At 38.6% G+C, this 18054-nt stretch overlaps 1 protein-coding gene across 1 annotated transcript in view; it reads right to left on the bottom strand.

Moving 5' to 3' along the window:
* Positions 1 to 949, bottom strand: part of ABCD3 (ATP binding cassette subfamily D member 3) — a 98757-nt gene extending 97808 nt beyond the window's left edge. Inside the window, exon 1 of the mRNA XM_032247921.1 lies at positions 931 to 949. The gene's annotated coding sequence lies outside the window, so the exon portion shown is untranslated. The remainder of the gene's footprint in view (positions 1 to 930) is intronic.
* Between the last annotated feature and the right edge of the window lie 17105 nt (positions 950 to 18054).

Genomic DNA, 18054 nt, shown 5'->3' with positions numbered 1-18054 from the left:
AGGAATGCCTCCAAAATGTCTAGCTGACATACTACTCTTTATGTAATAACAACTATTCATTATAAGCTTCCTCCAAAACAAACGTTGATGCTGTTGCAAAAATCACAGGCCATGACACTCATAGCCATCTACACATTCCTTCCAGAGCACATACACTTTCCCCAAGATATTAAGTCCTGGGTCTGGAAAGTTGCAGTGCACAGATCTACCTGTCTTATGGCTGCCAGACCACAATTCTCTTTGTAAATTCCACCAAATCAATCACCTTATGCTGATAAACTGGATTTGTCAGCCTCCTTCTTCAGTTTCTTGGCTCCTTTGACGTGGGGGTCACTTGCATATATGGCCCTTTTCCAGAACAGTAGGGGAGCAAAAAGACTCGGGACTCAGGAGAGCCAACTTGCAATAGCAACACTAGCTAGCAGCTGAAGGTTTTTGGTAGCCTAAAACCTCCTTGACAGACTACTTGGAAGCCTCAGTTCACTATTTCGTCCGGAAATAAGTCTAACTTCTTTGGGCTGAATAGCTCCAATAGTTTTTGGTAAATTAAGTGAGAGAGGCAACCTCAAAACTTCCTAATAAGGATCTCCTAATAAGGGGCCCAAACTGGGCAACTAATTGGAAAAAAAAAAATGCCATGTGATTTTTACCCCAGACTGTTGATTCAGGTCATAACAATTAAAAAACACATATGCCACACAATTGTACTTTCTGTTTCTTTGCAGTAGGTATATCCTTGGGCCCTGATACAGTATGGGTACATGGCAAGTGTTTGGAAAATGCGTGTTGGCCTGAACAAACTGATGTTGAGGTGCTAAGAGGAATGTGCTGGGGATGCCTCAAAGATAACCAGAAAATTAAATTCTAGTGCTGAGGAAAAAGATCAGTGCTAAATATTTATTCAACTGAAAATGTTAATTAACAACTTACTATGTGCCAGGAACTAGGGCCAGTGGTAAGGAAAGCAGAATAGTCCTTGCCTGGAACAATCTAAAAGGGAAACAGACATTAATCAAATAAATAAATTCCAAATTTGATGAGTTTCAAATATAGATTTATAAAACATATATGTAGATATAGAGATCTGCCATATACAAAATAGACGGATTCTTAGAAATGAGTAAAATTTTTAAAAAGAATAATGGGCAGGTGAGAAGTGGAATATAATCCTCCAAAACATCTTCATTTGGAGGAATGCAGGAAAGAAAAGAAGGTAGAAGGAGCGTGAAAACAATTAAAAAGATAATATGGGAGCTGGGCACAGTGGCTAAGGCCTGTAAGTCCAGTTCTTTGGGAGGCCAAGGCGGGTGGATCACTTGAGGCCAGTAGTTCAAGACCAGCTTGGTCAACATGGCAAAACCCTGTCTCTACTAAAAATACAAAAAAATTAGCTGGATGTGGTAGCCCTGCACCTATAATCCCAGCTACTTGGGAGGTGAGGCAGGAGAAGATCGCTGAGCTGAGACCACGCCACTGCACTCCAGCCTGGGTGACAGAGTGAGACTCCATTTAAAAAAAAAAAAGATAATGTTGGAACCCAGAGGCATGTGAATCACAGAATCAGGATAAAAGGAGTTTTCAAGAGGGTATAGGAATGTTAATTGAGACTGTCAGTGTTAGAGATGTATTCCTCAGTGAGGCTTCTTCTGTGCTCCCTTTTCCTCCCCGCTGTGTCTGAATTATACCCTGTTCAGGCTTCTGCCAGAGTTCCTATAGTGTGTATTTATTTAAATTGTAGTAACCATCATGAGGGAAAGAGCCAAATCATATTTTTCTTTAATCCTATATAATCTGAAAAAAAAAAACACCCGATTGAATACACACCTCATACTCCAAACAAAATAAAAATTATAAATTCATAATTCCTCAAAGACCAAATTTTTAAAAGAAAAAAAAAGATACCATAAAATATTAGAAGAAAACATGAAAGAATTTTTAATGATATATTTACCTTATAATCTTGGCATGGGGAAGACCTAAGTATTAAAATCCAGAAGCCATAGAAAAAATAAATAAATAAATTTGACTACTTAAACATAATTTTTTCATGATTAAAAGCTACCTGTAAACAGGGTAGAAAGAAAACTGTAAGGGAAAACTGTACTTATGTTTACAGATAAGTACTTAATTTTTCTAAGAGAACCTTAAAATCAATAGGAAAAAGCCAAAAGCTTAATTTAAAAAATGAGCAAAGAATATGATATAGCTCACATAATAAAAAAATTAAAATCGTTCTTAAACGTATGAATAAAAGTTCTAATATCTCCACATCCTTGCCAACACTTGTTATTTTTCATTTGTTACTACTATTATAGCCATCCTAATGGGTGTAAAGTGGTATCTCACTGTGGTTTTGATTTTCATTTCTCTAATAACTAATGATTTTGAGCATCTTTTCATATGCTTATTAGCCATTTGTATATCTTTGGAGAAATGTTTATTCAATTCTTTTGCCCTTTTATAAATTGAGTTGACTGTCTTTTTGTTGCCGAGTTATAAAAATTATTTATATATTCTGGACACTAAACCCTTGATAGATATATAATCTGCAAGTATATTCTCCCATTCCATTGTTTGTCTTTTGGCTGTCTTAATAGTGTCCTTTAATTTAAAAAAGCTTTACATTTTGATAGAGTACGATTCATCTATTTTTTTTCTTTTGTTTCTTATGCTTTTGGTGTCATACCTGGGACTCTGTTGCAAATCCAGGATCATAAAGATTTATCCCCTAGGTTTTCTTCTTAGAGTTTTGTAGTTTTACCTCTTTCATTTAAGTCTTTGGTCCATTTTGAATCCATTTTTACATATGGTGTGAGGTAGGTGCCCAATGTCACTCTTTGGCATGTGGATATCCAGCTGTCCCAGCACCATTTGTTGAACCAATTACATTTTTAAATGAAATTTAAATATGAAACAAAAACTCCAATCTCCTCAGGCCTTCCTACTTTAAGAGATATGTCGAAGTTCTGGGGTCTTATATATCCCTAGGGCACTACGGAGACCATTCCATTTATTAACCATCTGTCTGCATTAGCTGTGACTAAAGTGTCATTGCCCCAGCCTTCATGGTTCCTTTTATGTCATGAAAGAGGTATGAGATTTTGGGGTGAGGCTGGTACCTTCAGACGCAGGCATTCAGCTGACCTGTGCACCATTCAGCTAAAGAATCCCTCTTTCCTCCAGCCACTCTCTGGATCTTTTTAGTTTCCTCGAACCTCAGTCTCAGTTTAAGCTTTGATGATCAAAATTCATCTACCAATCCCAAGAAAGGCAAAGAGAAACACGGGCCTTTCTCTCTGAATGGTAAAAGAGAAGGGGAGAATTTTAGACAGAAAATATAAAACTGCTATTTCAAAAAATTACCCTGCTACTTGTGGATTGAGAGCCCACCTAAAAGGAATTCAAAAGTAAATAAAATAGTCCTACCCTCTCAAAATGAATAATCTACATACCAAAATAATAATAACCAAAAGGGTCACTGTAATAAAAGTTGTGCTGGATATATAATCAAAGTACTATGGGAATCTATAAGAGAGTAAAACTTCCAGGCTAGGAAGTTGCAAGGAAGCAAGTTTCTGATGACATATATCTACTTTTATATTTATATTAATTTTGGTTCTCTTGTCCGCTGTGTGCCACACTTGCATGCTCAGTTCCATTCATTTGTAAAATTCTGCAGATACAAAGCAAATTGCAGCTACTATACAGGCTTGCCCTATTCAGCAGCTCAGTGCTCAGCCATCCATCTGTCTATGGAGTCTATCTGTGTAGCCAGTCAACCAGACACAGCTCTTAGGGCTTGATAAAGCTTAGTTTGAGTGGTTATTCATTCCAGAAGCCCCATTCCCCTTTTAGAACAAAAGTATTGCCTTGAACCCAGCTGTGACTGGATACTTTGCTGAGACTTATCAAGTCTCCTTCTCAGAAATAGAACTTTGCACAATACCATGCCCAGGCTGAGATCCTGCTCCCCACTCTCCTCGTGTGACAACTGGCCACTATCTGATTCTGGATTCTGTACCACTATGTGCTACCCACCAGAGTGCAAAATTGCTAAAATCTGATGTGATGTGTCAGAAACACCATGATAATGCCAGGAAGTTCTAAAATAAAAAGCTATGAAAAGCCAATGGAGTCTTTATTATTTCTGTTTGTATAATCTTTAAAAATTATAATAAGTAAAGTTTCACCAATATAACTATATATGGTAATGACAAATTTCTGGATCAGAAAAATGTAAATTGGGTTATAATACAATTCGGGTCTAAATTCATACTATATTGTCTCAATTGCCTATGTTATAAAATGCACCAGTGATCTATCAGTGATTAATCTTATTAGGGAGAAAAGAATGAAATACAAAACAGTTAAAAATATAAGATGACCTTTTATATTAATCTTTAACTTTTGTGGGTATATGGTAGGCATATATATTTATGGGTTACGTGAGATATCTTGATACAAGCATGTAATGCATGATAATCACATCAGGATAAATGTGGTATTCATCAAGCATTATCCTTTGTGTTACAAATAATCCCATTGTACTCTTTTAGTTATTTTCAAATGTACAAATAAATTATTTTTGACTATAATCACCCTGTTGTGCTATTAAATCTTATTCATTCTTTCTATTTTTTTTAATACCCATTAACTTTCCCCACTTCCTCCCCTCCCGCAACCCCCCAGATGATATGGATTAAACATAAAAAGGACCATACAAGTTATAAAAAGAAACAGGTTGATAAGGGTGGAATTAGTATAAGGAAAAGAAAGAGCATAGAAGGGTATAACAACATGAATGTGGGAGCCGACTTGATTAGGGTCTTATTGCAGTTTAACATAGGAGGAAGCTTTGTGTTCTCTGCCTGATTCCAGACTTAAGTTTCTCCATCCTTGTCTTCCATTGCCATCAAAGCTCTTTTAATAATACACAAATATGATCATGTCAGTCTCTCATTTAAAATTCTTCAGCTACTCTCCATCTCATTAAGAATAAAATCCAAACTTCCTAGCATGGGAGTATGCTTTTCTTGGTGTGCTCTTAGCCTACCTCTTCCCCTGCTCATCCAGCCATATGGATGATGTATTGTCTTGGTATGGCAGGTTCTGCCCATTCTTTGCATTTTGATTATTTTGTTTGTTTGTTTTGAGATGGAGTCTTGCTCTGTCGCCCAGGCTGGAGTGCAGTGGCGCAATCTCAGCTCACTGCAACCTCTGCCTCCTGGGTTTAAGCAATTCTCCTGCCTCAGCCTCCCTAGTAGCTGGGATTACAGGTGCCGCCTCCATGCCCAGCTAATTATTTTTGTATTTTTTAGTAGAGATGGGGTTTTGCCATGTTGGCCAAGCTGGTCTCAAACTCCTGACCTCAAGTGATCCCCCCCACCTCTGCCTCCCAAAGTGCTGGAATGACAGGCATGAGCCACTGCACCAGCCCTTGCATTCTGATTCTAATAATCTAATCTCCTACCCTGATCCTGGTGTATATTGCCTTTCAAGACTTGGCTTAGTCAATGCTTTCCCTTATCTTGTCCCTATCTGTGCTTACTCTCAAGCCAAAATAAAACCCTCTCTGCTACTCTATAATAGAAATGGCAGCTCTTTATTATACTAGTTTATTTACTTAACTTCTGCCTCTGTTAGAGAGCGAGTTCCTTCAGGGAAAGGTCTGTTAATTTTTTCTGCAAAGGGCCAAGTAATAAATATTTCAGACTTCATGGGCCATAGAGTCACCACTATTCAACTCTGCCATTGTATCATGAAAACAGCCAAGGACAATAATATAAATGAATTGGCATTGCTATGTTCCAATAAAACTTTATTTATGGACTCTGAAATTTGAATTCCCTATAGTTTTCACGTGTCATGAAATATTATTTTTGTTTTTGTTTCTTTATTGACCATTTAAAAATGTAAAAGCCATTCTTAGCTTACAAGCCATACAAATATAGAGGGTAGGCCAGATTTGGTCCACAGGCTATAGTTTGCTGACCATTGCCTTAGGAGCAGGAATGAATTGATTATAAAATAACTACCAAGAACAAACTTGAAATCCAGATTTCCTCAGTTTTTAGTCTAGCCTGGTGTTCTTGATGAGCTGGACACTATTCACATGCACAAATAACAATCAGTTATAAGATATAACGGTTGAGAAAGCCTCATTTATAATAGAAACAAAAAAGATAAAATATTTAGGAATAAACTTATAAGAAATGTTCAAAAACTATATGAAGAAAACTACAAAACTTTCCTGAAACACACAAAAGTAGACTTGAACAAATAGAAAGACACCCCTTGTTCTTGGATAGGATGTTTCAATATCATCAGTATGTCAGTTCTCCATAAGCTGATTTATCAGCTTAATGAAATTTTAAGAAAAAAATATCCAATGAGTTTTTCTTTTTCAATGCAGGTAGACAAGTTAATCCTAAAGTTTATAGGGGAAAATAAACATCAAAGAGTAACTGAAAAGGCAGGGTATAGCCCTACCAGATATTACAAATACTATACCAAAATGATGAACACACAGGGAAAGAGGAGAGGCACCCAATATATGTTCTCCAGGCTTTTTAGAAAAATGGAATTGGTCCTTTGGCCACACAAATGCAAATCTATCAGGAAAGTGACATCATAAACATGAAGGAAATGGGCACTTGTTCAAAAAGGAACATGGCACAAGCGTTACCATGCCAAAACTGGAAGTCTATGGTGTTTTCAGCATGTTGTTGGCATCGTTGTAAACCAGCAAGTTAATGGCAAGATTATTACCAAGAGAATCAGTGTACATATTGAGCACGCACTCTAAGAGCTGAGAAAGCTTCCTGAAATGCAAGAAGGAAAATGATCAGAAAAAGAAGGAAGCCAAAGAGAAAAGTACCTGGGTTTAACTGAAGCACTAGCCTGTTCCACAGAGAGGAGCACACTTTGTGAGAAGCAATGGAAAGGAACCTGAGCTGCTGGGACCTATTCCCTACGAATTTATGGCATAATAAGTGTTAAAAAAAAAAAAAAAAAGACCTCCAAACTATAAAAACCAAAACAAAATACTAGAAAGATTCTATCATTAAAACAGTGTGGTACTGGTACATGAATAGACAGACCAACAGAATGGAAAGTCAAGTGCATGTAAAAATTTAGTATATAATAAAGGTAATATCTCTTCTCACTCAGGAAAATATAATTTTTTTTTTATAAATGGTGTTGAGATCACTGATAACTATTTTAAAAAAAGTTAAACTCCTTCCTCAGACCATACATAGGAATAAACTCCATCCACATGGATCAGAGATATAAATGTGGAAAATAAAATTACACAAGTACAACAAGAAAACATGGGTAAATCCCTCTGTAATCTAGATATCAGAAAAGGTTTTCTAACTATTTCTAAAAATTCAGATGTTGGCTGGGCACACTGGCTCACGCCTATAATCCCAGCACTTTGGGAGGCCAAGCTGGGCGGATTACCTGACATTGGGAGTTCAAGACCAGCCTGACCAACATGGAGAAACCCCATCTATACTAAATACACAAAATTAGCCGGGCATGGTGGCACATGCCTGTAATCCCAGCCGCTAGGGAGGCTGAGGCAGGAAAATCACTTGAACCTGGGAGGCAAAGATTGTGGTGGGCCAAGATTGTGGCATTGCATTCCAGCCTGGGCAACAAGAGTGAAACTCCTTCTCAAAAATAAATAAATAAATAAATAAATAAATAAATAAATAAATTCAGATGCACTAAAATAGAAAGTTGATAAATATAATTATTTAAAATTTCTAAACTTTGGCATGTCAAAAACCACCATAAGCAAATTCAGAAGTCAAATGACAAACCTGAAGAAATCATCTGGAGCCTACATTGCAAATAAAAAGTCAGTATTGCTAATTTACAAAGAACTTACAAAACTTAAGAAAAAAGACAAAAAATCCTATAGAAAAATGGGCAAATGACAAGATCAGACATTTTACAAAAACAGATTAAAAAACTGGTCTTCGAACACATTGGAAGGTGTTCAACTTCGCTCATAATAAATGCAAAATAAACTATACTAAAGTCATTTATTTTGCATAAATACAAAATAAACTATACTAAAGTCAATTTCTTACCCACGACATTAGCAAACAGATCAAAAGCTTGATAATATTACTACATGGCACGGTATGGAGAAAACAAATATCCTCATGTATTGCCGGTAGGAATGAAAAACAATTGAGGGGAATTTGGCAACACAGATTCAAATATAAAACTATATAGGCATTTACCCTGGAGTGCTGCCTCTAGAAATTTACATATACTAGGAAGTAGATACACACCCAAAAATACAAAAATGCAGTATGCACAAGATTATTTTGAAATAGCGTGATATTGGAAACAAACCAACTGTTCAAGTATAAGACACTGATTGATCTTTGGTATATACAAACAATGAGTTCTATGCAGCTGCACAAAAAATAATAGGGAAGATTTCTATATACTGAAATGAAATAATTTCCAGGAGGTATAATTAAGTTAAAAAAAATCAAAGGAGCTTATGTAGGATGGTAACTTTAACTTATGAAAGACAGGAAAATAAAGATATATACATATATTTGTTTACCTTTGTGAAAAGAAGCACTAGATGAAAAACCTGATAAGAATGAAATTTGTGATCTACAGGGGTTGAGGAAATAGAGTGGAAGGGATGTAGAAGAGTAACACTTCTCTGAGACTATCTTTTTGCATAAGCTTGACTCTTTAAAGCATGTTTACATTCTACATTTACATAATACATTTCTATTAAGAAATTAAATTCAATGAAAAAGAATAAGAAGAACAAATGAAAAACTGAAAGCAAACCACCACAAATGAAACTGATTATATTTCAAATTAATATCATAACCAAACTGGAGAGAAAAAAGAAGAGAACCAAGGATGGAGGAGAAGAAAGAAGAAAGGAATCTAAGTAGCTTATGAACATAATATTTGACTATACATCCTCAGTCTTATGCAAGGTTGTGGATAAGGAAAATTACACGTGAATCCTGAACTCATTATAGTAAACTTGTTTATCCTAGTATTATGGGCAAAGTAATTTTTTTTGACACAGGGTCGCCCTCTGTATCTCGGCTCACTGTAACCTCTGCTTTCCAGTTTCAATGATTCTCCTGCCTCAGTCTCCTGAGTAGCTGGAACTACAGGCACGCATCACCATGCCCAGCTAATTTTTGTATTTTTAGTAGAGACAGGGTTTCACCATGTTGGCCAGGGTGGTCTCGATCTCTTTACCTCGTGATCCACCCGCCTCAGCTTCCCAAAGTGTTGGGATTACAGGCGTGAGCCACTGCACCTGGCACTAACCATTTTTAAAAAAGAAAGATCTTAATGGTAAATTCAGATGGATATAGTAGCATCTACTTAAACATCCCTGGAATTTGTTCCAGCGTTAAGACCATTTACTTATGACCTTATGTCCTGAGAAGGACCTGGAGTATCTAAAAATATGAAAGAAGAAATAAGAAGACCTAAGGTATCTGAAAAATGGAAGGAAAATAATTTATCTCAAATATCTCCCAAGCAACCTTTAGAATAGTTAAGAATGCCCTGTGGGATTTACAGTTAATTTCAAAACACAACTAACCAGTTTGTAATTCAGAAAGATGCCTATGTTGTTATACTTGGAAAGATTTCTAGATTTTGCTGGTTAGACTTTTTGTTTCATACATATAATGAGTGGCACATTCCTGTAGAATCTGGGCATGTTTGAGCAGCATTCTATAGTGAGAATGTCCTGGTCTGCCCAGGCAGGGCACCAGGACTACAACCATAGATGCTAGCAGGTTCAACCAGGCTTGGGTATCTCTCTTAAACAGTATATGAAAGAATTCATTTTACTAAAGGAATAAAATGACTAGTTAATGTCCTTAATCCATTTCTGCTGCTTATAATAGAATACCTGAAACCTGGTAATTTATAAGAAACATAATTTATTTCTTACAGTTCTGGAGGCTAGGAATTCCAAGGTCAAAGGAAGACATCTGGTGAGAGCCTTCTTGCTGGTGGGGACTCTCAAGAGTCCCAAGGTAGCACAGGGTATCACGTAGCAAGAGGACTGAGTGTACTCATGTGCTAGCTCAGGTCTCTCTTTCTCTTCTTATAAAGCCAACAGTTCCCCTCCCCTGATAACTCATTAACCCATTAATTCATGAATCCATGAATGGATTAATCCATTCAAAAAACAGTGCCCTCATGATCGATCCAATCACCTTTAAAGTCTCTACTTCTCAATACTACCACACTAGGCTCGACCAATGTTGATTTCTTGGGTTTGATGAATGTGCCACACTTAGGTACGATGGTAACATTAAAGGTATACAAGGATTATCTGTACTATCTGCAACTTGTCTATATAGCTAAAATTGTTTCAAAATAAGAAGTTTATAAAAAGATCACGATAAAATGTCTTCAGTACCACAATAAAAAAGTGTCTAATCAAGAGCTTTATTTTTGCATCCTGAAATCAAGTAAGAAAGTAGCATAAATAGATAAATCCTTGAAAAATTTAAATATAAAGAAATATAGATGATTATACTCTCTTTTTTTTTTTTTTTTGAAATATGACATCTCAGGCCTATCAGCAAAGCCTGGGAACATAGCTTGCAAATCACATGAGACTAGAACTAATTATTTTGCCTTTTAGCTTGCTTTTCATGTCTTTAAATGAACATCCAGAGATCATGCAATTCCAGGCCAGGGAACCATTTCATTCCCATCCAGGCTTATAGGCCCAAAGAAAAATGTTAACATTAGTCAAAGCAACTAAATACAATTTCATGTTTTTTTCAGAGAGAGAAATGTGTAATGTTATATTTACATGACTATAAAATGAAGAATATATATAAAATTGTTCTATAAACACACACACACACACACACACACACACACACACACACTTCTAGTCACATTAGAAACAGTTTATGGAATGAGAGGCAGATGAAAGGAAAGCGGATGAAGAGGAGCTTCCTGTATCCCTGGGTGGGCACTGACTTGATGGTGACCCCTGCAGGGGGTCCTAGAAAATGAGGTTGGATGAGGTGTTTGCCGGAAGCTCCTGAGAGTAACTGCAGTCTGAGTGCTAGTGAATGATGAATGTTAAAGTTCAGTAAGTGAGATTTTGTTGTCAGGTCCAAGAGCTGAAGGGGGAAAAATGAATAATAATTACAGCTTCTGTTTATAGTGGCGAATCTCACCTTATTGTCACCACAGCCCCATGTGATAGGTACTATTATTATCACCTTTTATAATTGGGGAAACTGAAGCTAAGAAACATTAAGGAACTTGCCCAAGCTCACACAGCTAGTAACTGAGGAAACAGGATCGGGATCTGGCCTTCTATTGGAATCTAGAGTTTGTGTTCCTAACCACAGTAGAGAGTCTAAAGCTGAGCAGACACAATAACCAAGAAGGAAAGGATAGGCAAAAATAATGTGAGAGAGTTTAACATTTGCTTCAAAAACCTGAGATCCATTTTCCACGCTGCTAGGACTGGTTTCAGGTTTAAAGATTGGAACAAACAAGGAAATAGCAATGGAGACAAAAATATCAAAGTGTTTCTCTCTCTGTCTGTCTCTCTGTGTGTCTGTCTCTTTCTCTCTCTCTCTCTCTGTGTGTGTGTGTGTGTGTGTGTGTCTGTCTGTCTGTCTGTGTGTCTCTTTGTCTCTCTGTCTGCCTGTGTGTCCCTTTGTTTCTCTCTGTCTCTGTCTTTCTGTCTCTCTCTCTCTCTCTCTCTCTCTCTCTCACACACACACACACACACACACACACACACACACACACAGAAACTTGTAGTCTCATAGGAGGAAATGGAAATGGAACCACTGCAGGTAACCACACACACCTGAAGAATTAATTTTAATAGCAAAACCAGCAATTACTTTTGCACCAATTATTTTTATTTGTTCTTTCAGATCCATTTGCCCTCTCTTTGGCACTCTGCACTCCGCACAGAATCCCAGGATCCTGCCCTTTGTCAATAGCATTAACCAAGTTTGCAATGGGTTCAGCCAGTGGGAAGCACTGGTAAGAGATTGGAAATGGGAGGAGAGAAAACAGCTGATGGACTTCTTCCCCTGATTGTCTCCTCGAGTGGTGACAGTTTATGCATTCCTATGCTAAAGGCCATGGTTCCTGCTGGGAAGTCATCTCCTGCTACTAGTGCTGTCACTGGTTTCAGTATTCTCTCCCTCTCCTGACCTTTCCAGTTTAGAAATGGCAATGGTCTCCTGCTGTTGCTAGCGCTGTGGAACTCCACGATCTCTTATGGTTTTCCTGTATTTTGTCACACGTCTGTGAACAGCACCTTCATTAACTGCTCCCTTTCATGGTTCTCTTTCCTGCCAGGCTCCTGACTGATAAAGCAATTAAAAGGGAGTAGGATGGCTCTAGGAAACAGAACACATGGATAACCCTCTTGCTAAGGAGAATATTGAGTCAAGTGTTAATCAGACTATGGAATGGAATGAAGAAGAAAAGCAAGGTTCGGCTGGGCTTAGTGGCTCACGCCTGTAATCCCAGCACTTTGGGAGGCCAAGGCAGGCAGATCACCCAAGGTCAGGGGTTTGAGACCAGCCTGGCCAATGTGATGAAATCCCATCTCTACTTGAAAAAAAATGCAAAAATTAGCTGGGCATGGTGGCAGGTGCTTGTAATCCCAGCTACTTGGGAGGCTGAGGTAGGAGAATTGCTTGAACTCAGGGGACGGAGGTTGCAGTGAGCTAAGATCATGCCACTGAACTCCATCCTGGGCAGCAGAAGAGCAACACTCTGTCACACACACACATACACACCCACACACACACACACACACACACACACAGAGCAAGGTTCAGGAGGATAGCCAAAGCATTAGTGGCTAAGATAATAGTAAGCACAAAGATTGCATGGCCTGGGATGTCTCATAACTCTGGAGAGCATATACAGAGAAAAGGACAAATGTAAGGCACTGAATGCCAGACACAGGGCATTGGTGGGAAATCAGGACGTGTATTTCACATTTTTAAAAAGAGTCTCTTAGGTCCTATAGATACAGCACAGACATGATTGAAAATTAAACACAGAGCCTCATTGGAAGGGCTGCAGGGTTGAAGAGTCCTTTTGATCTCCAGTCTAGCACTCTCCCAACTGAAATATTTTGGTTGGGCTGCAATGTCAATTAAATGTACAACACTTTAGGTCTCTTGTACTAAGTTACAACATCCATAGGAAAGGAGTAGGAACCTAAGACACATGGTGGAGACACGTGAGCAAAAGAGGTAAGGCTGAGAACTCTGAGTCCTCATGGCCCCTGAACATTCCTTGTCAGTACAAGCATTTTCTTCCTCCTTCTCTGAGGGAACCAGACTTCCCCTTAACAAAAATCTGCCAATGGCTACATTTTCTCATTTAACTTGTTAACTTGTACATTGAGCTGGTGGAAAAAGCCAAACCAGTCTTGGAATATGAATGTGGATTTCTGCAAGCCTAATAAAGGTGATGATGTCATTTGCAGTCTGGCACCTGGTATGCAGATAGTGACGCAGAAAATGCCTTTTCTCCATTTCTATTAGCAAAGGTAATCAGAAGAAGTTTACGTGGCAAGGAGCATGGCACACCATCATTGTTTTATTTCAGGGCTATGTCAACTCTCCTGTTCTGTCATAATAGAATCCAGAGGATGATCAACATTGTACTGTCTCACAGATTATCATACTGGTCCATTACATTGGTTACATTATGCTAATTGTGCCTGGTGAGCAGTAAGAAGCAAACACTCTAACTTGCTTTAGTAAACCACATGTATGCTGAAGACTAGAAGATAAATTCTGACAAAGTTTAAATGTTTGAATTATCAGTGAAGTTTCTATGGGTGCAGTGGTTGAGGCATGTTAAAATAACTGCTCCAAAAATTAAAAACAAGTTTCATCTCCCATCAAAAAGAAAAGAAGCCTTTGGATTTGGAGGCAACCTATACCACATTTGAGCATACTTCTCTGACTCTGTAAGCAAGCGACACACAAGGTATTCAGTTTTGAGTGATGTCCAGAGCAAGAAAAGGCTCTACATCAGGTTCAGGCTGCAGAGCAAATTTCCCTGCCACGTGGGCCTTATGACTTTATAGGATCAATGGTATTATAAAGATCTCTGTCAGATATAGATGCTATAATAGGTCACCTGGTTGATTAAAGTAATGCTAACCTGGTTATATCCTTCTTTCTGAAACTTAAACTATTCTTACTGAATGTATATATTCAACTGAATTTGACTGTGTGTGTACGTGTCTTTAATTGCAATCTTCCTCCCTCCCTCCCTCCCTCATTTTTCTTTCTTTTCTTTCTTTCTTTCTTCTTTCTTTTTTGATACAATCTCACTCTGTTGCCCAGGCTGGAGTTCAGTGGCACGATCTCAGCTCACTGCAAACTCCACCTCCCAGGTTCAAATGATTCTCCTGCCTCAGCATCCCAGGTAGCTGAGATTACAGGCATGTACCACCATGCCTGGTTAATTTTTGTATTTTTAGTAGAGACCAGGTTTCACCATGTTGGCCAGGCTGGTCTTGAACTCCTGACTTCAGGTGATTCACCCACCTCGGCCTCCCAAAGTGCTGGGATTACAGGCCTGAGCCACCATGCCTGGCCCACAATCTTCTTTCAATCTCCTTTGCATCATCCTCCTCCCTCGCTGTCTTCCCCCTTCCTCCTCCTCTCTGTCTCCCACTTTACTCTTTCTCTTTCTGAATAAGTATGTGCTGAGTATCTATTATGTGCCAGGGATTATGCTAAGCATTCCATCCTTTGAGTCCTTTAGTCAAGGACTCATTACAACCATCTACAATAGGACTTTTCTAGACAGACTCTTTTCTTAAAAAAAAAAAAAAAAAAAAAAAAAAAAAAAAAAAAAAGGACACAGAGTCTCTCTATAAAGACCCATATTTGCTTTGTTTTCAGATTTTAGGAGAAGGCACAGTTATTTTCATCACTTTGATTAAAAAGTGGTCCTCTTCAGAGAGAACTATCCTCTTCCATTAAACCCTCATTGTTGGGAAAGCAGGAACAGAGGGAAGGTACAATCACATGCCCTTTGGTGATCAATGGGATGGCAGATGTCAACATTAGATCACCCTTATAACAAGCAATCATTTTAATGTAAGTTGGATAGAATTCTTCAAAAAGTAAAGCAAAATGTCTAACTGGATACACTAGGGCTGTGCTGCAGTAATAAACTACTTCAAAATCTTACTGACCTAACACAACGCACATAATTTCTTGCTCATATATTTTATGTTGACCTACTGTGGGCAACATTCTGCATCCTCTTCACACAAGGACTCAGGCTGATGGAACTTCATCTGCAACTTTTCAGGTTACTGTGGCAAATTGCACATTGGCTTTTAAAGGCTTCCACTTGAAACTAACACATGTCATTTCCACATGCATCCTACTGGCTAAAGCCATGGTTGAGTTCAAGAGAGAGAAGAAGAATTCTAGCATATGCATCAGAGGAGAAACAGAAATGTTGTTAAATAGCACTAATTACCACTGAGGCAGGAGAATAGGTTCTGAAGGCAAAAAATCTAAGGCCGAGTCACACTGACTTCTTAGAACTAAATCTAATGAAAAAAAAAAAGGAATTTTACATGCCCAAGTAATGAAAGGACCAGAGGCTACTCCCTATGCAACTCGCCCCCCCCCGCCCTTTTCTGAGTGGCAGATGAAAAATTGAAAGTGCTTCTCACTGGTTCCCTCCCACAACCAGTCAGGCGGGCTGGGGGACAAGTCTTTATTTGCATAGGAGTATAACTTTGTAACTTCACTTCAACCTCTGATTGGTCTCTTTCTGCAACCAATCAGATGTTTGCATAGGATATAACTTTGTAACTTTTTTTGAGGGAAGGGTCCAAAGATTCAAGGAGGTAAAACTGTTACAATGAATGTATTATATGTGATCAGAGAAGCTGGCACTTGACAATGTTTCCCAGGAGAACCCAGAAGACACCTCTTTCATGAAAGCAATGAGGAATGTGGTGTTAAGGAGCACTCATTATTTGAGCAACTTTGTGATAACCGTCTTACAGAGGCTGGGGTTGACAGGAGAAGATATTGCCGTGGAATTGAGATTCCTAGTATCAAGGGGATGAGAGGCCCTGGACTAGAAGAGGCTGAATGGCAGGCCTGTTAGGGATGGGGGCATAGCTGCTGTGACAGCTGCTGCAAGGCTAGAGTGGGATTCAATAATGCCTTGACCCTGAAAATCTGCAGCAATGCCTGACAAGTCAGGGCATTCTGACAGGGGAGACAGAGAGTCAACCAAAATGTTTCTTACTCTTATTAGCTTGGTGCAAAAGTGATTGTGAGTTTTGGCCATTATTTTTAATTTGGCCAATATTTTAAATTATTTTTAATGGCCAAAACCTGCAATCACTTTTGCACCAACCTAATGTAATAAGAGGAAAACATCAACAGCTGGTGAACAGAAACGTTTACTAGTTTTCATTCGGAAAAACAGAGTTCCTCAGTCAGTTTCCAGATAAGTAATTTCACAGACCCGGGGCCCACTCATTGAACAAGAGATGGGTTCCCTGGGGAAGGATTTTGCAATATTACTGCAAGTATGTATGACAAACATTCCCCAAAAGGATCTAAGACTATTTAGGAGAATAATTGTGAACTGGCAAAAAGAAAATCCTCAAGACTTTTCAAGAACTGTTGTATATGAGGAACATGGCTCTGTGTTGATTCTGAATCGAGGGACCTGAAATACCTTTGTTATCCTCCAGCTAGAATGGGGGCATAGAGAGGGCAAGTGATAAACTCAGCTTTAGCTCAAGTATGTCTCACCATGGGTTCAGCGGATCTGTTAGATCTAATCTTTGGCTATTTCTCTGGCTTCTGAATACGCTGTTGGGATATGGATAATTACTAGCTGGCAGAACCTTCATGTTTTTCTCCAACCTGCAGAGTAAGGGCCATCATGGTAAGATACTTGCAACTGTCCTTCCCCTCAGCCAAGTTAATATGTCTAAGTAATAATACATGTGGGAGGAATTTCAGAGATCAGCAGTACCATTAAACACTTTAAAAGTGCAGGAGTGGGTGCCAGGCATGGTGGCTCACGCCTGTAATCCCAGCACTTTGGGATGGGGTAGGTGGATTACCTGAGGCCAGGAGTTTGAGACCAGCCTGGTCAACATGATGAAACCCCGTCTCTACTAAAAATACAAAAATTAGTTGGGCATGGCAGTGTGCATCTGTATTCTTAGCTACTCAGGAGGCTGAGACAGGAGAATTGCTTGAACCTGGGGAGCAGAGGTTGCAGTGAGCCTAGATCATGCCACTGTACTCCAACCTGGGTGACAGAGTGAGACTCTGTCTTAAAAAAAAAAAAAGTGCAGAAGCATTGATATCCATTATATTCTCAACCAATTACCCACGTGAACCCTACAAAAACTATGAGGGTGAATTTAACTAAGTGATGGCTTACATCAGGTCTGCCATGTCAGATGTGGTGTCTTCTAGAACAGAATACAACTGCCTTTGGCACTTGGTATGCTGCTATTGATGTGGTGAGTTTGTTCTTTCTTAATTTCCATCAGTAAGGACCAAAAGGAGTTCATTTATAAATAGAAAAAATGGGAGTACATATTCGCCATTTTACCCCAGGTTTTTATTACATGCTTGTTCTCTGTCACAATATAGTCTGCAGAGATCCTGGCTATCTTAACATTCTACAGACTATAACTGTGATCTATCATATTAATAATATTGTGCTAATTGGACCTGATGAGCAGGAAGTAGCAAATATTCTAGAGGCTTTAGAAAGACATATGCATGTAATCTAGAATGGCTGGTCTAGGAGGAAGATGATATCAGTGATGGCCTCCAGACCAGCTTCAGCCATAAGGACTATAGCAATGAGCGGAGTGGAATTTATTAGACCACTTTTTATGCATAACTTTACATCCTCTCCAGCCCTCCTAGGCATCACTGCAGTAACCGGTTTTGGACAGGCTTCAAATAGTTTTGCACAAAAACAATCTGATAGCATTTT

The sequence above is a fragment of the Sapajus apella genome, unplaced genomic scaffold (assembly GCF_009761245.1).
Source record: "Sapajus apella isolate SASKATOON/1434 unplaced genomic scaffold, GSC_monkey_1.0 scaffold64, whole genome shotgun sequence".
Lineage (NCBI taxonomy): Eukaryota > Metazoa > Chordata > Mammalia > Primates > Cebidae > Sapajus > Sapajus apella.
Note: the sequence above shows the minus strand (reverse complement) of the source record. Positions and strands in the feature narration are given on the sequence as shown.